The following is a 13,002-nucleotide window of genomic DNA, read 5'->3' on the forward strand; positions in this document are numbered from 1 at the left end:
TAAAGCGTGTGTGGGAGAAGCATAACGGTCGAAATATACAATTAAACCCAGTCCAGCCCTGGGAGAACAGTACTGACAGAGTGGGGGCTCATTGGAGTAGAATCGGTAGGAGAGAGGAGTCCTCATGTGGAGACACAGCCAGGATACACTCCCCACATCTGGAGGTCTCCTACATTGTAAAAGAGATGTTCTAGCCTCTCCTGGAAGAACAAATCCTCCCAAGACCAGCACCTCTCTTTGCTACTTTACTGAAGGCTGGTCCCTCCCCCAAAGGTTTTCCTTGGTAGGGTACCTACATTTCAGACTAGGCAAATTATCTAAAGCATGCACATTTATTTCGTTGGCAAACATTGGTTTTTCCCTAAAAGTGTTTTCAAAACAGAAACGAGACCAGACCTTCTTCTTTTTATCTGTTTCTTTCACTTGGTGCAACAAAACAAACGTTGACTGGGATGGAATGGCAGCAATGTAGATAAATCATTTTTATGGTGGTGGTTGTTTTTAATTAGGTTGACACTATCTGCAATGCCCCTGTGGGAATTTATATGGAAATGGTCACTTCAGTAGTTCAAGAACTATTTAGGAGTTCCTGTCGTGGCTCAGTGGTTAACGAACCCAACTAGGAAGCATGAGGTTGTGGGTTCGATCCCTGGCCTTGCTTGGTGGGTTAAGGATCCAGTGTTGCCGTGAGCTGTGGTGTAGGTTGAAGACATGGCTGGGATCTGGCGTGGATGTGGCTGCAGCTGCGGTGTAGGCCGGCAGCTGTAGCTCTGGGAACCTCCATGTGCTGAGGGTGCGGCCCCTAGAAAAAGACAAAAAACAAAAAACAAAACAAAACAAAACAAAAAAACTGTTTAATTGTGCAGCCGAGGCTTTGAGTTAGGCTTGTAGAACTCAAAATGAAATCTAGAGCTGCGAACTGACCGCTGAATTGGTGTGTAGATAATCCTTGCCACGGAATTATCTGTGCTGGCTGGCTATCATCCCTGCCCCCACTGGCTTGGCAGTTGAAAATTTCACACTTTGCACTTGAGTTGTTTCACTTGACTGGTTTTAGAGCTCAAGGGCTGGAGGGATGTTTTTAGTTTCAAGGGTCATGAATTTGAATTGCAGTGAAGTAAGCAATAGAGCGATTTGGAGTGAGTGTGGTTAAATCACCTCTAATGTGCCTTCCGTTTGCATAATACTCTAGTCCTTGGACCACAGATACCTGGAGCTACTAAGTGTATGAATATTTGTTTTTATAAAATAAACTGCCAAGGGGGAGGTAGGAGGGAGTGGGATGGACAGCAAGTTTGGGGTTAGTAGATGCCAACTATTACACTTAGAATGGACAATCAATAAGGTACCACTGTATAGCACAGGGAACTATATCCAATCTCTTGGGATAAATCATGATGAAAGATAATATAAGAAAAAAAATGTGTGTGTGTATATACATGTGAAAGATAATATAAGAAAAAAAATGTGTGTGTATATATACGTATATATGTTTGTATATACATATATATGACTGGGTCACTTTGCTGTACAGCAGAAATAGGCACACCATTGTGAATCAACTATACTTTAATTTTTTTTAATGTAAAACAATACAAATAAAAGCAAAATTAACTAAACTTCAGGAAGATGACTCGATGACCAGTCTGGATGGTGGAAGTAGAAGTCTGACCATGTTAAGATCTTGTTTCATAATTTAAGAGACTCAGATTCAGGGACCATCAAGCATCTTCTTCCAGGAGTTGCCACCCTGGCACAATGGATTAAAAATCCAACTGCAGCGGTCAGGTCGCTCCAGAGATGCGGGCTCAACCCCCAGCCTGGCACAGAAGGTTGAAGGATCTGGTGTTGCTACAGCTGTAGCATAGGTCAAGCCCTCAGAGTCAATCCCTTGCCTAGGAACTTCCATAGGCCTTGGGTATCATAAAAAAAAAAAAGAAAGAAAGAGAAAGAAAGAAAGAAAGAAAGAAAGAAAGAAAGAAAGAGAAAGAAAGAAAGAAAGAGAGAAGAGAGAGAAAGAAAGAAAAAGAAAGAAAGGAAGAAAGAAGAGAGAGAAAGAAAGAAAAAGAAAGAAAGGAAGAAAGAAGAGAGAGAAAGAAAGAAGAAAGAAAGAGAGAGAGAAAGAGAGAGAGAGAGAGAGAAAGAAAGAAAGAAAGAAAGAAAGAAAGAAAGAAAGAAAGAAAGAAAGAAAGAAAGAAAGAAAGAAAGAAAGAAAGAAAGATAGATCTTCCAGGACAATTTCAGTACCCCTGCATCCAGATGTGATTTTATTTCCAGTCTTTGTCCCCCTTTTGAACCAGGGGCCCACTCATCGACTCTCCTTAATTGTAGTCCATGGTTTTTAAGCCCTAACTGTATTGTCTTGCCTGGTTAACATCCATTGGCTTCTCACCCTCATCCCTAATAGCAACTGTGCCCCCAACTCCAGGGATAGATCTGATCTTAGGAGAAGAGGGATGGCTGGGGGGTGGGGTACTCAGAGCCTAAAACGCCTGTCATTTCATTCCTTCACTCTCGGGCCATCACTAGTGGGGTTTCTACCCCTATTGTCAATCTTTGAGAGGCTGCTTGCCCAACCCTTGCTGCTGGCCTTTTAGATACTGACACCCTGCTCCCTGGGCAGTGACTCATCTCCCACCCTACTCCTACTCGAGGCCACCACTGGATTTTAAACTGGGAGACCTTGAAAAAGGCCTTTGTGGCCTCCAACTGGGACCCTCTGGAACCCACCTCCATATATCACCCAGCTGGGCTTCTGTGTGGACCTTTGGGCCCTGTCTTGACTCAAGCTGGGCTCATAATCCACATTTCTCTAGTCTGTTCCAGCCACCGCTGGGCCTGTGACCCTGGACTTCACTTTTTTTTTTTTTTTTTTGTCTTTTTACGGTCGAACCCATGGTCTATGGAGGTTCCCAGGCCAGGGGTCAAATGGGAGCTGCAGCCACTGGTCTACACCACAGCCACAGCATTGTGGGATCCAAGCCACATCTGTGACCTACACCACAGCTCATGGCAACACTGGATCCTTAACCCATTGAGTAAGGCCAGGGATCGAACCCGTATCCTCATGGATACTAGTCGGGTTTGTTACCACTGAGCCAAAATGGGAACTCCCTGTTTGCGACCAAGGAGAAAATGAAGGTGAATCTCTGGTTCTGCCAAAGCCTTGCCTCGGTTATCAGCTCTACATTATCGCTTTCTAGTTGCTTTTCCCTGTATTGGGTCTCTTTCTTCTATGTCTGCATGCTGGTCTCTGACCCAGGGCTTGACCTGACCATGGCAACAGTGTCTGTCTTATGCCTCCTTGTTTCCTTGGAACTCTCAGGGCCTCTTTAGCCCCTGGGATGTTACCTTACTCTGATAGCTGGCTCAGATGTGCTCACACCTCTCTAATCTTAATCAACAGCAGCTATGGGCAGAGGACTACGATCCCAAATCCACTGTTCTTTCTAGGTTGCTGCAATGGTATGATCTATCTCAGTGTCTTCCAGACTCTGCTCTGCAGGATATCACTATTCCAGGAGACAATGGCATTTGTAGGAGTTCCCTTGTGGCTCAGGGGGTTAAGGATCCAGCATTGTCACTTCAGTGGCTTGAGTCACTGCTATGGCACAGATTCAATCCTTGGTTCAGGAACTTCCACATGCTGTCAGCATGCCCCCCCCCCAAAAAAAGTGAACATTTGCAAAAACAAATAAATTAATTAAAAAGTGTCTATCTGTGTATTTCATAATCATGTGATTTTGAGACATGCTGTGTTAAACACGGCCCTTTACTGCAGGATGTTTCAGGCCCTCCAATATGCTAAGGAGCTTGTAATAGTCAAGGGATAGGGGAGCACAGTCCATAGCTTTTTTCAAATGTATCAGCCTACTGGAGTTCCCATCTTGGCTCAGCAGTTAGTGAATCTGACTATCATCCATGAGGACGCAGATTCGACCCCTGGCCTTGATCAGTGCGTTGAAGATTTGGCGTTGCCGTGAGCTGTGGTGTAGGTCACAGACGCAGCTTGGATCCCGAATTGCAGTGGCTGTGGTGTAGGCCGGTGGCTACAGTTCCTATTGGACCCCTAGCCTGGGAACCTCCATATGCCATGGGTATGGCCCTAAAAGACAAAAAAAAAAGACCCCCCCAAAAAAATTATTGGCCTCCTGAGGTTTTTGTGCATAATACTCTAAACATATTACCAAAAGTTCCTCAGAACTCCATGTGAGAAATGCTGAGTGATTTAAGATCCATTATTTGATGCTGTCCTAGAGCCATCTGAAAAAATTTCCCTCTGACAGAACATAAATGGATCAAGTCTTCCTAATTATCAAAGTAAAATTAGACCCTTATCGCATACCATTCACAAAACTCAACTCAAAACAGAGTAAGACTTAAACATAACACTAGAACCTATAAAACTTCTAGGAAAAAAATATGGGAGAGCTTCTTGGCATTGGTCTTGGCAGTGATTTCATAGGCATGACACCAAAAGCACAGATGACAAAAGCAAAAATACACAAGTGGGACTACATCCAACTAAACAGCTTCTGCATAGCAAAGGAAACAAGCAATGGAGTGAGAAGTCAACAAGTGGAATGAAAACAATTGGCAAATCATATATCTGGTAAGAGATTTATTTCTAAAATATATAAGGAACCCTTACAACTTGATAGCAAAAACAAAACAAAACAACCTAATAACCTATTTATAAAATGGGTTAAAGAACCAAATAGGTATTTCTCCAAAGAAGACCCATAAATGGTCAAGAGATATATAAAAAGATGGTTAACATCACTAATCATTGTGGAAATGCAAACCAAAACAACAGTGAAATATCACCTCAAACCTGTTAGGATGGTGCTTTTTTTGTTTTTTTATCTTTTTAGGACTGCAGCCACAGCATGTGGAGGTTCCCAGGCTAGGGGTCGAATTGGAGCTATAACTGCTGGCCTATGCCACAGCCACAGCAGTGCCAGATCTGAGTTGTGCCTGCTATCTACGCCACAACTCACGGCAATGCAAGATCCTTAATCCACTGAGCAAGGCCAGGGATTGAACCTGTGTCCTCACGGATACTAGTCAGACTCATTTCTGCTGTGCCATGATGGGAACTCCTAGAATAGTTATTCTCAAAAAGCCAAGAGAGACAAAGATTAACTAAACTTACTGAGGTGATCATTTTGCTATATATATATATAAATATTGAATCATTATTTCGTTTTCCTGAAAATAATATAATGTATGCCAATTATACCTCAATTTTCTTAAAAAGTCAAAAGATGAATATTGGTCAGGATGTGGAGTAGAATATACACAATAATGTGCAGTATTGCTGGAAATATAAATTGGTTATGGCCATTATGGACAACAGTATGGCTCTCCCTCAAAAAATTAAAAAATAGAACCACCATCGGATCCAGCAGTCCCACTCTGGGTATTTATCGAAAATAATTGAAATCCTTATTGCCAAGAGATATTAGAACCCTCTTTCAGCACTACTCACAGTAACCAAGACGTGGAAGCAACCCAAATGTCCATCAACAGATAAATGAATAAATAAACTCCAGTATAGACATACAATGGAGTATTACTTGGACTTAAGACAATTTGGCAATATGTGACAACATGGATGAATGTTGAGGACATGATGCTAAGTAAAATAAGCAGTCAGAGAAAGAAATACACTACATGATTACACTTATATGAGATAAAATGCGTGTGAATAGTCAAATTCACAGAATCAAAGAGTGAAATGTAATAATATAATTGAAAAGAATCTCGAAAATAATATATATATATTTACATATACATATGAATCACTTTGCTGTCAACCTGAAACTAACACAGCATTGTAAATCACCTGTACTTCAAAAAAAAAAAAGAAAGTTTTTTAGAGAGTAAAATAATAGTGGTTGCTGGGGGCTGCGGGGAGGGAGAAAATGGTTAGTTATCCCTCAAAGGGCATACATTCCAGTGAAGCAAGATGAATACTTTCTAGAGATCTGCTGTATAGCATTTTACCTAGAGTCAATTAGACAGTACTGGATACTTCAAAATTTCTTGACAGCAGATCTCTTGTTGAGTGTTCCTTTATCAGTTAAGTGAAATAAAAGAAAAAGGAATGAAATTATAGCGATTAAATAGAAGTGAGCTTCAGAGAGGTAGCCTTTTTCAGTTAAAAACTCTTACTTATGTGCATTCTTCATAACTTTATAAAACCAAGTTTGGACCACTACAAATGTATTAGAATGTATTAGAATGACTAAAACAAAAATACTGACAATATTAAGAATAGCAAGGAGGTTGAGCAACTGGATGCCTTATATATTACTCTGGAAATACATGTATTACTATAATGAAACTAGTTTGACAATTTACTATAAAATTAAATATACACTTACCTCACTACCCAGCAATCCTATATCTGAAATTTATTTCCACATAAAGAACATACACAAATGGTCATAGCAGCTTTCTTCATAATAGCCTCAAACTGGAAACAGTCCAGTTGTCTGGTTAAACAAACAGTGGTACCTCCCCACCATGGGCTAATACTCCGCAGTAAAAGCAAACAAACTTGATATATGCAACTATTTGGTCAGATCTCAAGGGGATTATGCTGAATGGGGTGGGAGGGGCAATCTCAGAAGATTGCATTGATATAACACTCCCTAAATGGCAAAACCGTAGCAATGAAGCACAGTTACCCAGGTTTAGGATGGAGGAAAGGATATCTCTATAAAAGGGTAGCAGGATGGAACTTCTTTGCGGTGGTGAAAGAGTTCTGGACTCCAATTATGGTGGTAGTTACATGAGTCCACACACGAGATAAAATTTCAAAGTACTCCCAAAAGGGGGGGGGGGACATGTAAAAACTGGTGTGAAATGAGTAAGGACTGTAGTTTAGTGAATAACGCTGTATTAATGTCAATACCCTGGTTGGAATAATACTATGGCCACAAGATGTTATCCTAGGGGGAAGCTAAGCAAAGGGTAGATAAGAACTCGCTACACTGTTTTTGAAACTTCCTGTGTATCTTAAATTATTCGAAAGAAAACAACAAAGAAAAAAAAAAAACAAGGAGAAAGCCAAACAAACAAGCAAACAATGCAATTTTTGAGTGTAGATGAGAGGCTCCGGGGGGAAAGAATCCAGTCCAACTAATTTGTCTTTTGGGACCATGCCTGGCTCATTCACTTGCTTTTCTGGCTCCACGACTTGCTAGCTGCGTGACTCTGGGGAAGCTGTCTGTACTTCAGTTTCCTCATCAGCCCAATAGAAATAGTAATAGTTCCTGCATCATAAGATACAGTTAAGATGAAAGGGTGAGAGTTCCCATCGTGGCGCAGCAGAATGGAATCCGACTAGGAACCATGAGGTTTCGGGTTCGATCCCTGGCCTCGCTCAGTGGGTTAAGGATCCGGCATTGCCCTGAGCTCTGGTGTAGGTTGAAGATGGGGCTCGGATCCTGTGTTGCTGTGGCTCTGGCGTAGACCAGCGGCAACGGCTCTGATTAGATGCCTAGCCTGGGAACCTCCATATGCTGCATGTGTGGCCCTAAAAAGACAAAAAAAAAAAAAAAAAAAGATAAAAGGGTGATTAATGTCAAGTGCAGTGGATACTTTATCAGAGGAGGATTTCCATGAAGGGACACATGCATTCTGTGCTCTGAGCATGTGATGTGAGACTGAGCAGTATCAACTCCTTGCTTACATCAGAACGTTCACAATATACCTCTGCTTTCTTTGGGGGTTTCTTCCCCTTTTCAATCTGTCTCACTCCCCAAAGCACTACAACTGTCAGCCTTCTGCTTCTTTTGACACAATTTTCTTTGAAGTTAGTAAGAAGGAAGGCTTACACGAGGGAGCTTTTCAATGTTTTTCCTTGATTCATATTTGGTTTCTGACTCCCTTATACTGTTTTAGTACTTCCACCCTTCACTTTTTTTTTTTTTTTTTTTCCTGTTTAGGACCGCACCCACACATAGGGAGGTTCCCAGGCTAGGGGTCTAATCAGAGCTGCAGCTGCCAGCCTACACCACAGCCACAGAAACGCAGGATCCGAGCCGCCTTGGCAACCTACACCATAGCTCATGGCAAAGCCTGATCCTTAACCCACTGAGCAAGGTCAGGGATCAAACCTGCGTCCTCATGGATGCTAGTCAGATTCGTTAACCTCTGAGCCACAACGGGAACTCCCACTTAAATACGTTGATTACAACATCCAAAGGTCTCTTTCCCTTACTGGGCTATGAACTTGAGATCAGGAGCCTGTAAGCATTTATCTACTCACAAGTAGTTACTGAGTAGCTACCATATTCTAGGCACTGTTTAGATGCAGAGAATACAGCAGTGAACAGGCAAATGCCCAGTTCTTAACAGGAGTTACAGTCTTCTACGGAATTCTTTGTATTCCCAATTCCTAGGAGTGTTTGGCCCACAAAAGTTTCATGGATGGAGTGATAAATATTTCCATTAGGGAGTTCCTGTTGTGGCTCAGCAGGTTATGAACCCTGGCCTCGCTCAGTGGGGCAGGGATCCGGCATTGCCGTGAGCTGCTATGTAGTTTGCAGACATGGCTCAGATTGAGCATTGCTCAGATTGCAGACACGTTGCTCAGATTACAGACACAGCTGTGGCTGTGGCTGTGGCTGTGGCTGTGGCATAGGCTGGCAGCTGCAGCTCTGATTCAACCCCTAGCCTGGAAACTTCCATGTGCAGCAGCTGTGACTCTAAAAAAATAAAATAAAATAAAATAAAAATTTAAAAAAATTCCATTAGAGGGTACACTATATTTAAACAAAATGGTGTGAAAATGGCTGGTGTGAAAATGGCTAGTGTAAGCCTCTAGAGAGAATGAGAAACAAGTGACCTAGGAATATTAGAAATGAACGACTTTTTTGTCTCTTCATTTTCCCCCATGAGATTTCCTGCTTGGCATTTTGTGTGCATAACACAGTCGGTGAATGGAGACAAGGCAACACCGGGACAGGGCAGAAGCATCTCCTCTGGAAAGATAAACTTTTGAAAGACTCTTGAGAAAGCTTTGCTCTTTTTTCCTGGGGCAGATATTAATTACAAGCAATTCTTGTACTGAGAAATATAAGGTAGCTGCCATGTTCCCTTCTCTAAACTTTCTAAGTTTGAATCTCCCCATTTGAACTTTATGCTCCATTGTTCGTTTGGGAGCCAAGTCCAAGAAAATGATCTAAAATTGCAGAGGGTGGGGGGTGTGTGTGTGCCATTTTTCCTGAAGAGCGGGGAAAGAAGCTGATTTCCTTTGTAGATTTTTACTCAAATGGTCCTCACAAAGCTATTTTTTGTAATATTTTCAGTCTGGTTCATGTAATTCTGGTCTAGATGTTCTATTGCCTGGATGTCATAAAAATATGCTAATAGTGACTGTATAATGATATAATTTATAATCTTTTTTTTTTTGTTTTGCTATTTGGGGCCATGCCTGCAGCATATGGAGGTTCCCAAGCTAGGGGTCTAATCAGAGCTGCAGCTTCTGGCCTGCACCACAGCCACAGCAACGCCAGATCCTTAACCCACTGAGCGAGGCCAGGGATCGAACCCAAAACCTCATGCTTCCTAGTTGGATTCGGTTCTGCTGCACCATGGCAGGAACTCCTAATTTATAATTTTAAAAATTCAACTATATGTACTAGGGCGCAAAACTCAAAATATTTTGAAGGACAAATCATGAAAAGAACATCTTCTCTTCCTGTCTCTTGGACAGCCTGTTCTCTCCCTAGAGGCATCCACTGCCAAATTTCTTATATATCCTTGTAATATATTTTATGACTATCTGTTTTGTAGCAATAATAAGACTCCAGCATTCAAATGTGTTTCACATATGCAGCTACTTGGAGTCAAATAGGGTAAAACCTTTTCAGAGTTCTAATCCGAGTAATTCTTACTCAAATCCTTCATTTCATTTTCTTTCAGGAAAAGAGGCAAAAGAGGTCTCTTGGCACAGTGAAAGCATCGCCAGAAACTCAGACAAGGCTCTGCCATTAACTAGCAGATATGGCCCTTATGTCCCACCTGAAAGCCACAGGCTCCTTGGATGATGTCCAAGGTAAGGGCCACAACTCTGCTAAACCAAAGATCACATCTACTTTCTCAAGTCAAAAGTCAAGATAGGTATTTGCTGCATGTGCAGCACTGCACAATGAGAGTGATGCCCCAGTGGCCCAGGTGTTGCAAGAAAAAAAAAAAAGAAGAAGAAAAGAAATTTTCTGATATAGTCATTGCAGTTTTAAGACTCCTGATATTTCATTTCTCTGAAAATTGGCAAAGCTTCCATCAAATATATATATATATAGAAACATAAATCAGGATAATATCACTTCCCAAGTGTTCTTGTTTAATCATACTTTCATAACATCCCTTCCTAAATATTCTTGATTAATCATGCCTCATATACTACACTCAAAGTTATGAAGAATTGAGTAGTGTGCAGGTGGCTTCATCAATGCAATTAAGTCTTAAGGTGTTTGCCCCCACTGGGCTTGGTAGTGTATTAATTTCTAACAGTAAAATTCACATAAAATTTTACAGCAGGGTTTTGGGTCCTAAAGCAAGTCTGCAGCGTTAAGTGGGACTGGCTATAGAAAAATCATAAATGCTGATTCCCCGGGTCATTTCCCTGTAAGATTTATCCATTGGATGTAGGGGGAGGCTTTACAGACATAGAGGTTGTGGTTGCCAGGAGGAGAGGGAGAGGGGAGGGATGGATGGGGAGTTTGGGATTAGCAAAGGGAAACTATGATATATAGAATGGATAAACAAGGTCCTACTGTATAGCACAGGGAACTGTATTCAATATCCTGTGACAAACCATAATGGAAAAGAATATGAAAAAGAATGTATATATATGGATAAGTGAATCACTTTACTGTAGAGTAGAAAATAACACAGTATTGTATATTAATTATATGTCAATAAAATTAAAAAAAAATTTTTTGGCCATCCCTACAGCATATGGAAGTTCCCAGGCCAGAGACTGAATCCGAGCCACAGCTGCCACAACACTGGATCCTTTAACAGCGCCAGGCCAGGGATTAAACTCATGTCTCCAAAGGGACCCGAGCCATTGTAGTCACATTCTTAACCTACGTTGCCACAGTAGGAACCCCTAAAATAATTAAAAAAAAAACTTTTTAAAGAATCACTTTCTTCACAAGCTCTTACATCAGCAGCTGTCCAAGTTGACTACCTAGTGGCATCCCCTGGGGAGTTTTAGCTCATATCTGGGCCCCACCCCTGAGATTCTGACATACTGGGTCTGGGGTTCGCTTGGGCCTTGGATCTCTCAAAGCTCCCCTGGTTGATTCCAAGTGCTATAGATTCTGACTAGGATTGCCTGACTCTGGAAATCTCTTTAGATCATCAGAAATTATTTCCTGGGAGTTCTCACTATGGCTCAGCGGTAACAAACACGACTAGTATTCCTGAGGATGTGGGTTCGATCCCCGGCTTTGCTCAGTGTGTTAAGGATCTGGAGTTGCCTTGAGCTGTGCTGTAGGTTGCAGATGTGTCTCAGATCCCCCATTGCTGGGGCTGTGGTGTAGGCTGGCAGCTGCAGCTCTGATTCCACCCCTAGCCTGAGAACCTCCATATGCCGCAGGTGTGGTCCTAAAAAGCAAGAAAAAGAAAAGAAGAAAGGAAAGAAGGGAGGGAGGGAGGAAGGAAGGAAGGAAGGAAGGAAGGAAGAAAGAAAGAAAGAAAGAAAGAAAGAAAGAAAGAAAGAAAGAAAGAAAGAAAGAAAGAAAGAAAGAAAAAGAAAAAGAAAGAGAGAAAGAAAAAGAAAGAGAGAAAGAAAGAAAGAGAGAGAAAGAAATTATTCCCTCTCCTCATGTGAAATTGATGTGATTCTCTCCCATGTTAGAACCACTCTATGTGTGAAACTCAGACTTAATCTCAGGCTGCTCAGTGTCATCCTGAGACCAGCCGCCTCGACATCCGCCAGGTACCCGCCCCCTCCAACAGCTGAAACAGAACCTGCGCTTTAGCAAAATCTGGAAGTTGTTTCATGGCTTATTAAAGTTGAAGGAGCACAGCAAAGGCGCCTCCAGCTATGCATTTCCAACAAGCTCCCAGGTGTAGGTCGGCTGGTCCCTGGTCTGCACTGGCAGGGATCTAAAGAACTTTTCTCAGTGTGACCCAGTGAAGGTTTCCATAAACACTGTGTGGGAAGCTCATTCTCCACATCACCACAAATCTCTTGAAGTCTCTAGGAATCTGCCTTTTTTTTTTTTGGTCTTATTAGGGCCACACCCACACCCATGGCATAGGAAGGTTCCCAGGCTAGGGGTCAAATCAGAGCTACAGCTGCCAGCCTACACCTCAGCCAAAGCAACGCCAGATCCAAGCCACATCTGCGACCTACACAGCTCACGGCAACACTGATTGAGGCCAGGGATCAAACCCGCACCTCATGGAACCATATATTGGGTTCACTACCACTGAGCCAGGACGGGAACTCCAGAATCTGTCTTTTTAACAGCCTGCTCATTCTCAGGCCGTTTTTACCTACATGAAAGGTCAATAGCACCAAAGCACATCCAACTTCCCCAGAGCACAAATCATCTCCCCTTTGAAAACCAGCCCCAAAGCTCCTCTGGGGAGTTCCCATTGTGGCTCAATGGAAACGAATCTGACTAGTTTCCATGAGGATGTGGGTTCGATCCTTGGCCTTGCTCGGTGGGTTAAGGATCCAGCATTGCCATGAGCTGTGGTGTAGTTCACAGACGTGGTTCGGATCCTGCGTTGCTGTGGCTGTGGTGTAGGCCGGCAGCTGCAGCTCCAATTCAATCCCTAACCTGGGAACCTCCATATGCCATGGGTGTGGCCCTAAAAAGCCAAAAATAAATAAATGAATAAAAAATAAAAATAAAAATCTCCTCGGCATTCAGCCTAAGTTGGCCTGGAGGAAAGAGTCTGACTTTAAAAAAAAAGAATCATCTCTTCCTCAGCCTTTCAAAAAAACGGAGATAGATTTTCCCC

Source organism: Sus scrofa, chromosome 7 (genome assembly GCF_000003025.6).
Source record: "Sus scrofa isolate TJ Tabasco breed Duroc chromosome 7, Sscrofa11.1, whole genome shotgun sequence".
NCBI classification, from domain to species: Eukaryota; Metazoa; Chordata; class Mammalia; order Artiodactyla; family Suidae; genus Sus; species Sus scrofa.